The sequence below is a fragment of the Aythya marila genome (genome assembly GCF_965140915.1).
Source record: "Aythya marila genome assembly, chromosome: 2".
Lineage (NCBI taxonomy): Eukaryota > Metazoa > Chordata > Aves > Anseriformes > Anatidae > Aythya > Aythya marila.
Window position 1 is genome coordinate 17,334,002 of NC_139043.1, and position 10,748 is coordinate 17,344,749.

A 10,748-nucleotide genomic window follows, 5' to 3' on the forward strand; every position below is an offset into this window, starting at 1 on the left:
AACGCAGACCAAAGAACATATAGGCCAAATGCCCTCTGTCTCTCAGGAATTACATGCTTGCTAGGAGTAAATTATGGTGTATTATAATAGAAAAATATTGTCGTGAGTTATTTGTGGCTAAACACCAAAACAAAGTACTATGTGGCAACATCTGATACACAACTGACTTAAAGCCATTTGCCCGAAGGAATTAGTTGCTAACCAAAATCATTATCATTAACTTGTTCTGTAACACAACTTTGCACAAAGGAAAAACAAAGCGCTTCAGGCAGCCATGAAAAGCTCCATCCTTAGGCTAAAACGTAGCTAGATGTTGGGCCACACTCCTCAGCCTCCTCCACTCCATCTAAGCTGGATAAACTGGAGGCTTCACTTTGAACTCAGTCCTCCCTTTTCAGCCTCCAGCTCCACGCTGATCTGCTCCCGTGCTCAGTGCCACAAGCCAGCCTCATACACCCGGTGTTCCCCGTACACTCTGAACTGCTCTCATTTACTTTTCCATTTCTTTTCACCCAATTTGTTTCCCCGGGCCCTCTGGAGCCATCCTGACTAGAGCCTCTGGATGCTATCACAATACAAACAATTCGAGGTGAAAAAGGCTGCGTTCTGAAAATGGAAGAGGACTCTTGGAAAGAATTTGAACCTTTCTAGAATAAATAAAACATCTTAAATGTTATTCAAATAACTTGCTTTCATCTCTCTCTTTATTTCCTTAAAGTTAATTGGAAAGAAAGAAAGAAGTCACCAGGACACGTTCCAGGAGTCTCCTTGGTATAAATCAGGCAGCACACACTGCAGACCAGTAACAATGAAATGACCCCTTAAAGTATTACATTTCTTGCCAAGCATAACTTCTTCAGGCACTTTAAACTTTACCATTGGCTAGAATTTGAGAGCTGAAAGTCCGTCTTTTCCTAGTTGAAGTTGAGTAACGATTGAGACACGACTGAAGTTGAGGCACAGAGGAAGGAAAAAGGGCTAAAGCAACCCATCTCGGCTGCTGTTTTCAGTAGAAAAGCAGGTCCGAGATTTAAGAAGGAGATACTCTCAGCCTCTAAACCCCCAGATTCTCCTCCAGGGTTAGACCATCATATTCCCATCATCTGTAATTTGGGTGCATCTCTTTCCCAGGATGCCTGTAGAAATTACTTGCTGTATTGGGCCTATTTACTTTCAGACGAGATCCGGTCCTGGAGTGCTCAGCAAGCTGGAGGTGAAATGAAAGGGAAGGGGAAGGATTCACGTGGGACCTGGCTTGTGACAGACCCCTCCAGACTCTGCTCTAACGTCTTATTCCACCAACACAGAAATCGGAATCACAGCAGTCAGGCAGTTCTATTTACAAATGAGTGAAAGGCAAATACCACAGAGTTTTATCCTCCCACTTTTCAAGTTTACAACTTCGTTACTGCAGTGCCTGTGCCCTTGATGGATTGGATTCTAATGGGACACAGGAAACACAAACAGATGACTAACATTAGCCAGTAAATGTAAGCACCAGGGAAAGCCAAAAATAGGTTGCTTTTAGCTCCTCCCATGTTATCCCGCAATTCAGAACAAGAAAAAACACTGAGAAAAAAAAATCATAATTTGCACTTAAATAGAACCTTCTGTTAGAGGGTATCGGAGCAGTGTATGACTGTTAAATATTTGGTACTAATGTGAGGAGTGTTTGATACCCAAGTGCAGGGGTAAAAATCCATCAGAAGAACAGTAGACAGCCAACCTGAATAAAAATGTATTGCACATGCGACTGTGGGTGTCACTGAAAACATGGAAAACATTTAGACAGGAAAATGAAAATACCTGAAATATAAAATTCTTTGTGTCAAAATATTTCAGAAAATCATCCCTCTTAAATATTTTTCCTTTAACTGCCTTCTGTTATGCAAATTAATAATAATCCACCTCTCCACAATCCCCTCCTTCAAAAGAAAAAGTGTTTGGCTCGCCTGTGGCATTAAACAGATCTCCAGGTTTTTAGGGAGAAAATCCCAGCTGTTCTTCTACCTCTCCTGCTCACAAAGCTCAAGTTGCTTTGTGCAGTTATTAACAAAATAACCACATGAAGTGGAACACTTAAAAAAAAAAAATCCAAAATAGTTTAAAAAAATGAGTAACTTTCCCCTGCATTCTGCACACTTCGCTGCTGTGCATGCTGAAGGGTAATTTGATACTAACAAGTCTCTTGCAGTTTGTCTTTTAGCATCTCTGCCTGTATTAAAAAGTATATAAATGTAGGTATATTAAATCACCTCTGCATCAAATAACAGAAAATATTTTATCACATGAAGCAAGGTTCCTGACTAATCTGTGTGAAGACAACCATAAGGGACATGTACCAAGCAAGTAGAGATAAGGAAGAATGAATGCCTGTTTTTAGGGCTTCCTGAAGCTACACTTTCACATCAGTCTCCCAGCCCAGTTCACAAAATAAGCTGCTGCCATCTTATGGAAGAGACTCTGAAAAGCATTTGGTATAAAAACAGCCCTAGTCCTGATCTCTCTCTCCCTTGCTGCTTTTTTTTTCATGACATTCAGTTTACTCTGTGATTAATAATGACTTTTTTCCCCCCCTCCAGAATTTCCTTGCTTTGTAACTATCTGTCTATTGTAGCGAGTTATTCTTTGTGGAAGTCACTTTCTCAGCTACGATTTTACTGCAATTTTCAGAGCATCCAGGAAGTCACACGGAGCAGTGCGCTGAGAAAGGGAACAAACCAGCCAGCCTCTGAGTTCTGACACCGCTTCACAAAGAGGTTTCTTGTACTACACCACAAAAGCCAGCTGGAGCCATTCAGCCACTACAGGATAAAGTCATCATTTTTGCTCAGTCTTAAGGAAGTCATTCTTTGTGCTCCGTCCCTGTCCTTTTCTACGTGGTCTGCTTAAACCAGATTAACTAAAGGTGTGATTTTTTACATGCTTACTAAGATAAATGAAAATACGCTAGTGTAAGCCTGAAGCCAGCAAGTATACAAGAATTTAATTTCTCAATCTATAAGCTATAGCTACATGTGCAGAACTTGAGGGAGCTTTGCTGAGGTATTTTGTCTAACTTATAAAAGGGAAAACCTACAAGCTTTTTTGCAATAGGTACTGCATGTTAGAAAAGCAAGATTTCAGACACCTGAGAGAGGACAGCGGTCAGCAAGGCTAAGACATTGCTTTTGATTTAAATGTTCAAAATGACTATTAAGTTTTACACCATAACAAGAATTGTGAAGCTGTGGGAGTCCTACATTCACACATACTTTTTTTTTTTTTTTTCCCCAAAAAATTCCACAAAGTCAAGAAGTTACAGTGCTGTATCAGTATCCAGAAAGGCAAACAGAAAAATCTGGAGGCCAGCTATACATGTGTAAGTCCCTGACAGTATAGTAGAAAGATACTAGAGTACACCGTTGGGAAAGAATGAAAGCATATTTTAATCAGTACGCAGCTAGCAGGCACGAACCAGAGAGCAGAATTGGGACTGAAAGGCCTGCTAAGGATTTTATATCCTTCAGAATTTCATGTAACTGTACAAAACAGATCGATTAAGGGACAAATGGCTACACAAGAGTAGTCAAAAGCCTGTCTTTAACTAAGGTTGGCCAGAAGGTAGCTGGCAGAATTAAATATTTTTAAACACTGTTTATTGGAAAGAGGAAAATCTGGTTTCCTTCTTTGGGGCAAACATGCAGTAAGGGAAACGATGCAGGTTTTCAAAGAGTTTGACACATCATCATCAGGTAGGCTAAAGAAAAGCAGTGATATCGGTACAGTATGTTCATTACATGATATCAGTAAACACTATGTTCAATAGATCAAACTGACATTACTTACAAGGTAGATGTCAACCAGGAACCTCAGACAGTAGTGCAGGCACAACACTGCAGACACTTCATTTTTATCAAGAGTTTGTAAAAATGTTAAGATCAGAAGTCAAATGTTAGGCTCATTACAGCCACTAATAATAATAATAATAATAATAATAATAATAATACAATTGATAGGCTGAGGAGAGGGGCAAGGAAACCCTATAGAGACATCAGGATCATTTGGTAAAATGAGGACAATGTAAGAGCATACATTGAGCTGTACTTGTGCTGTACATCCAGCACAATTTTTTCTTTTCAAGAGCAAAATTGTAACAGATCTGTTCTAATCCAGAGGAAGCATAACATCCTCTCTCTTACCTAAAACCATAGCACTATAACAACAGTACACAACCACCCTTGGCTACACAAACTAATGGCTCCTGGGTTAAGCCATAATCCCTATTTCCCCATACTCCAAGTGCCCCTAAGTGAAGTTTATTTATCTGATCACTGAACTTGTGAGAAGCTACCAATATCATACTAGAGGAACAGAACTGGTTGGCTTCACCCTGCGAGACCTCAGTCATGCCACTTCAAGCTGCAGGTTTCTTTGTCTCCCCAGGGGATTTTACACAAGTTTGTATCCAAATCCTCTGAAGCTATTTTGCCACCTAAATCCTTCTAGCAGCCTTGCAGTGACTTAGCAGGGAGAGCTCACATCCTGCAGTTATGGATCTCTGCAGATGCCCAAGACAGACTATCTTCCTTCTCTTATATCAGCTTGCACAGTCTCTTTTTGCAGTGTTTCTTAGTTATGCCTGCAGATATCTTATTACAATGTTCGTGTTGGTCTTTAAATAAAAATCCCAGCACTTCCATTGCCCCATATTAACTGAGAAATATAGAATTTCAGTGAGGAAAGAGACTATGGTTTCAAGGGTCCACTTAGTCTCTAATCAGACCATTGAAAAAATATTTTTTTAATATATATAAGATATGAAAAACACATTGACTTCTGTCTTTGTCTTTTTAATATATTTTTTTAGATTTTTCTAACAGGCTTCTCGAAGCAGCTCCATTTAAAATGTTCTTTTTATAGTGCCCAATGTTTTCCTTGGCAAATTTGGAGAGCTGGGCTTAGGGATAAAAGTGAATTGCACCAAAAGACCAAAACGGGATTAGGAGATTTGACAGGACTTCATAAAAATCAGTTGAGCACAGGCAAAGGGGGAATTTTTCAACCTGTCATTTTAAAGATAAAGGCTCTGGAGGAAAGGGTTCTGCTTGGTGGCAAACTCCTCTAACCCCTGCAAAGCCTACAGGAAAGTCTACAAGGGAGGCAGAGGTTACATAGCACGAGAACACACACAAAATCACAGTTTAAAGGTATTTTATACGTGATTAGATATCATTTTCATATGATGCACACATGCACTTGAGCAATTGCACAGTCCTAAAAATGGACTTTCATGTTAATTCTGCTTGCAAGCAGATTGGGGCTGGAGAAGGCAGAATGGGCTGGATTCTGTCTTTAGCACTCACTTTTTATTTATCTCTTCCTAATTTTCTCCTTCACTTCTCCACATCAGTTAAGCTATATAAATTTCTGGGGATCCTGGGGAAAAAAAGGGCAGGCTACTTGCAAGGTGGACTTCGTCCACACCATAGATGTAGGTCAAGCAGCAGAGCGCTTCTCTGCCAGCCCCTCTGCTATCACTGATGGTTTTGAAAGTGCAGGGTGGATTTCGGAGCGTGACAGGAGAAGACAACACCCTTTCAACATGGTGCACGTTTCTGGAGTGTGATCAGAGCAGCAGAACATTAGAAGGTACGTAACCACTTGCGTAACAGATAGCAACAGTTTGCTTTAAATAGATCCCCTATAGGGACATCAAAGCAACCCTTCTTCCAGTGCTGCAATCGTGTGTTTGCAAGTAATTACAAAACATCACAGTATTCCTAGGATAAGCAGCTATTAAATTACATTGCTGCCTCAGCAGCACCATGTCATTTCTCCCCTTCCCCATTTCAGACATGCCTAGAAGATTGGACATCCCTAAAGCATTCTTTTATTCCTAAATTTACAATATACCTAGAACTTTCCACTGAGCATAGAGAAATCATGCTAATGACCATCACTTACACACGGTTGCTACCACACTGATAGCAGCAGCCACTCTAAAAGGATTTAAAGCACGGTGCTAGTGGGGCTAAAGGCTGTGGGGAGGCACACAGGGTCATCAAGGAACGGCACATGGGCCTGGGTGAGGACAGAAGTGTGAGCATAGAACAAATGAGAAAACATGAAGTTAAATAACTGAAGTGGAACTATTTTCAACTGTATGGTTTACTTGGGCTGAAAAAATGCTCAGACAACATCTGCCAGAGAAATTAGGGACTCTTCATCATTTGTTTTCCCTTAATGTGTTTTGATGCATTTCCAAGTCCACCAACTTGATGCCTTCAGCAGGGCACTGCTGGCAGTGATGATCCCCAAGGATCTGCCTCCCCTCAGGAGTCCCTAGCAGCAATGCCAGAGCCTTTTAGGAATCAGCTAGGATGCAAAACTCCACCACAGGCATTCTGAAATATTCAGACTACCACAGGGTGATTGAGATAAAAACTCAGCTTCTAATGGACAACAACAACAAAGCCCTAAAGATGTTTCCCTGTATAGGAAATAGGGCCAGCAAAGTACAAAGCAGTTAAGCTGCTTTCCTTAGAGTCGCACCGAGAATTAAGTCTATTACTAGGTTTAAGCTTTTTGATACTATTCGTATCCACAGAGACTGAGGCATGAAAGAAAGGTGCAGGCTCAGAGAGAGGTTACATTACTGGTTCTGTACTGGATTACACAAAAAGTGGAAAAACATTGAAAAGGCATCACTTTGCAACGAGCAGCTTTCCCGTCCAATGAGAAATTTAACTGCTTCTTGTCATAAATGAAACAATCTTCCGCTTGGTTCCAGTCAGCACATAAGCATCACCTGGCAAACGCTGCTTTCAGCAGGAGCCCCAGGGAAAGGAGCACGCTCTCCTTACAGAAAAGGAAATAAAGGTCGAAGAAAAGCAAAAGCATCCCCCACTGAGGTTCCAAAAGAGTGGTAGAGGTCGTCTGTGGCAGCAATAAAATCATCACCGTTGGGTTTTGCTTAATAATATTTTAAATGTGTGAATGGTTTGAGTTTACTCGATCCTTTCTTGGGGTAGAAAGACTACTGTGGTATCTTAAAGTGTTTTCCAGCTTCAGAAGACTGCTGCTCATATTTTAAAGGGTGAGAGAACAGAAGCATATCATTGCAAGCCTTCAGGTATCGCTACTCTCTGCCTAAAAGTTGCAGGAGAAACCCCATTGCACCTCTTTCTGATTGCTCTGGCTTCATGTAGTTAGTCCCTCCTCTCCAGGCAAATGGAGATTAGAAGGCCAAAAGATGGCTTTTTCTTCCTCTTTAAAGGAAGAAGAGTATAGCAAGCTGCATATTCTATGGTTAAACTCACCTTTTGGCTCAGCCCATCATATTTCATTACATATTTGCTTGTGAAATAACAAAAATTTCCTTCCTTCCCTGTGCCAGCAGCTCTGAGCCCTGTGCTGCTCCAGCTGCCTGCACCCAGCATCTGAACCCACTCCCACATCTGTGCTAAGTCTATCGATGGTTTTCACACCCTTATTCATTTACCACGCTTGTACCTGGACTGCTCCATTTGTAGAGTGAGGCCTGGGCATTCAGAGCTGACACAAAAGGGCCCCATCACATCTGCTGGTTCCCACCTCGAAGCAGAGAAATGTGCTGCAACAACAGCTTCATCGCAGCCAGCCCACAGACCCGAAAAGGACCTCCGTGCCTAAGCTCTCGTCTCTTCCAACTCGACCTGTTAATTTAATGTCTTCTCTCTCCTCCAAGCTTTGACTCAAACACTAGGTCACAGAAAATGAGCATGAGTAATGCCTGCAGAGTCTTGAAAACCAATAATTTTTTAGTTCAAACATTACTGCCAAAGCTTGAATGCTGTTAGTGCTCCAACAGATTATCATGGAAACCGTTCGAAAGACCATTATTAATACTTGACTACAAAACAGAAGGTCCTGTACCAAGCGAGGTTTGCTCTGCAACTTTTTTTCACTCCTTACATTTACACTTCACCACCCAGGAGGACATTTTAGCTCCCAGGCTCGCAGAGCTCAGCCACCCTCCAGCTCCAGCTCAGGATGAAAACTGCTCCGTACCCTTGCCTTGTGCAAGGACACCACGGCAGACGGGAACCGAGTGCCATTCCCGTTGGATCCTCAGGGTGAGCAGCCAACAGAGCAAGACCCCAGCTCCACGGTTTTGAGGCACACAGCACAGACTGCCTCCAAGGACAGATTAAAACATTGTGGGAAGAGATAGGAAATTGCTATCTGTCAGACTCCACATCAGGAGGATGTGTGCTCTTACTACTAAAGGTACATTTTTCTCCTACCTAGTACTTCCTACCCCTCCAAAAAAGCTACTCAGACGCACTCTAAAACAGTTACCCACACATCATCTTGTGCTCAGGCAGTTGAGCTGCAGGATTTTGCCAGCAATGTTGTCAGCAGCACTCCAAAATGCAATCTTGCAGAGATTGCTAAACTTTTAGAGCAATTCTACCATTTTCAAGCCAACATTTTACTGCGTTTTCTTTATCAAATTAACAACAAAAAAGAAACTAGAAACTGTATTTTACCGGTTGATTCTCTGAGGTGGTACACCTATGAATCTTTGAAAAATAAAGGTTGAAGTTTGACCACAAAATTTTCACTTTACCTTTAGACCTGGCCAACAACCACCTCATCTCCAACCTCCAGTTCCCCGAAGCAGTGAGAAGGCTGGGGTCGCAATCAGGGATGTCTCTCATTCTGTGCACATCCCTGGCACACACAGCCACCACCTTCAGCAGCTATCGAACAGAATCAGGGATTTATTTTTTTGGAAAATAGCAGAACGTGAGTCCCTGTGGCGCAATAGGCTAGCGCATTCGGCTGTTAACCGAAAGGTTGGTGGTTCGAGCCCACCCGGGGACGATGCCTCCCATTTTAAGGGCCACTGGGAACCTCACAAAGCTCAACAAGAGAGAAGTGGAAGTGCTGCACCTTGGGAGAAACAACCCCAAGCAGCAGTATACTCAAAAGCTGTCCAGATGTGTGGTGTTGGGCAACCGACTCTAGGTGGCCCTGCTTGAGAAGGGAGTTGAAGATGATCTTAGTCAAGTCATACCTAGGCAGATGTCTCTGTCCTCTGGCACCCTCATTACCCCATGAATCAGGAACTTCACCTTTGATTTCAAACCAAACTGAGGCATCATCAGCATATCAAGCCCAACTCTTGCCTCCAGTAGAGTCAGCCTTGCTTCTGTTCTTGTGGAGGAGATCTAGCTGCAGGCTTTGTATCATTGTTGTCATTATCTACCCTGAATTGCAATAATTCATTACATTTGAAGATGAGGTTCAAATGTATTTAACTGCGGATAACATTATTAAAATATTTGTATTGCCTTTGCAGTTTGGACTATTGCTACCTTTCATCCCTGAGCCCTACTTGCTCCTATTCCTAAAAAGCAGTAAATGGCTCAAACTTAAGTTATGTTAAAGTTTCGTGCTGACATCAACTTTCCTGTTGAAAGGATCCAACCAGAAGACACTTACAGAGCCAAATAAACCCAGAGCCGATCATCCCACAGAAAACACTAGAAAAGATTCAAATCGCCAAACACTTTTTGTTGTTATTTTTAAGGCTTCTGTGGTTTTGTTTTTGGATCTTGTAAGATAACAGAAGCAGAGCCACAGAGTTCTGGAACTTCAATAGGAATTTTGCTATCACTTCATGTAAGATGTGCATAGATGCTACAAAAAGTAGTATTATGAGGAGAAATCTTTGGTAGTTAACCATGAGCATTTCAATTTAAGCAGAAAGGACCAGATGTTACTCTGGCACAAGCACAGAGACAAAATTTCTTACTCCCGCATTAAAAGTGGCCACAGAAAGCAAGCACATAGCAGTTTGGAAACACGGCTTCACAATTCTGTGCCTGTGTAAGCCTTCAATTTTTAATTAAGGTGCCACAGGTACTCATGAGCAAGGTATGTGGAAACCTTACAAAATGAGACAGGTTTAATGGAGTGCTTCTCCCACCCTCCGAAATCTAACACTGCTGGAAAATGACCAGGAAAAACACTTTATGTTTTGCCCTTGAAGGCTCAACTACATTCATAAACCACGCAACCATTTACCTGGCAACACACAGAACCCCGTATTAATGCAGATACTTGACACCCTCGTCGAGGACAGTGAGACACTAAAATTACTACAGGAGTTTCGAACAAGATAGCACAGGCAGGCTGGATGCAGTGCCTGGAGCATTTATATCAGCCCTCCAGTAGCTAAATAGCAGTAACTCGTGCTGTTCACAGCACAGGCTGGCCAAGTTTTGCAAGTGTTTAATAAAAAAAACACATCAAGTTTAGCCTCAAAACATGAGATTATTACACTACTCAAAATCATAGGACAGGATGAGAAGAATTATTGCAATTCGCTATGTATCTTTCAGGTAGCTGGCAGGCAAGGAAAACAAAATGAAGCATACAGATCAGTTGCCACTGCAGTATGTAATGGTGGCAAGAACACCACTGCTTCCTGAAGTTCTGCCAAGGTTGACGAGACAGTTGATGGTATTGTTTAGGGACTTACTGAATTGACATTTTCATTTTGTTAAGGCTCACTTTGAGCCAGCTGCTGATCTCATTATTGCAGTAGGAGAACAGGAAAAGTGATGCTGTCCTTTGGATAAAAGCCCTGCTAGCAGAAATATTAGCCTGATAAAAAGAGCATCTTGAAGCCTCCACCAAAAGCCTGTCCCATCTCCCTTCCTAAAAACCATAGAAGAGGTAATCCAAGACAAAACCATAACAACACTGGGTAATAT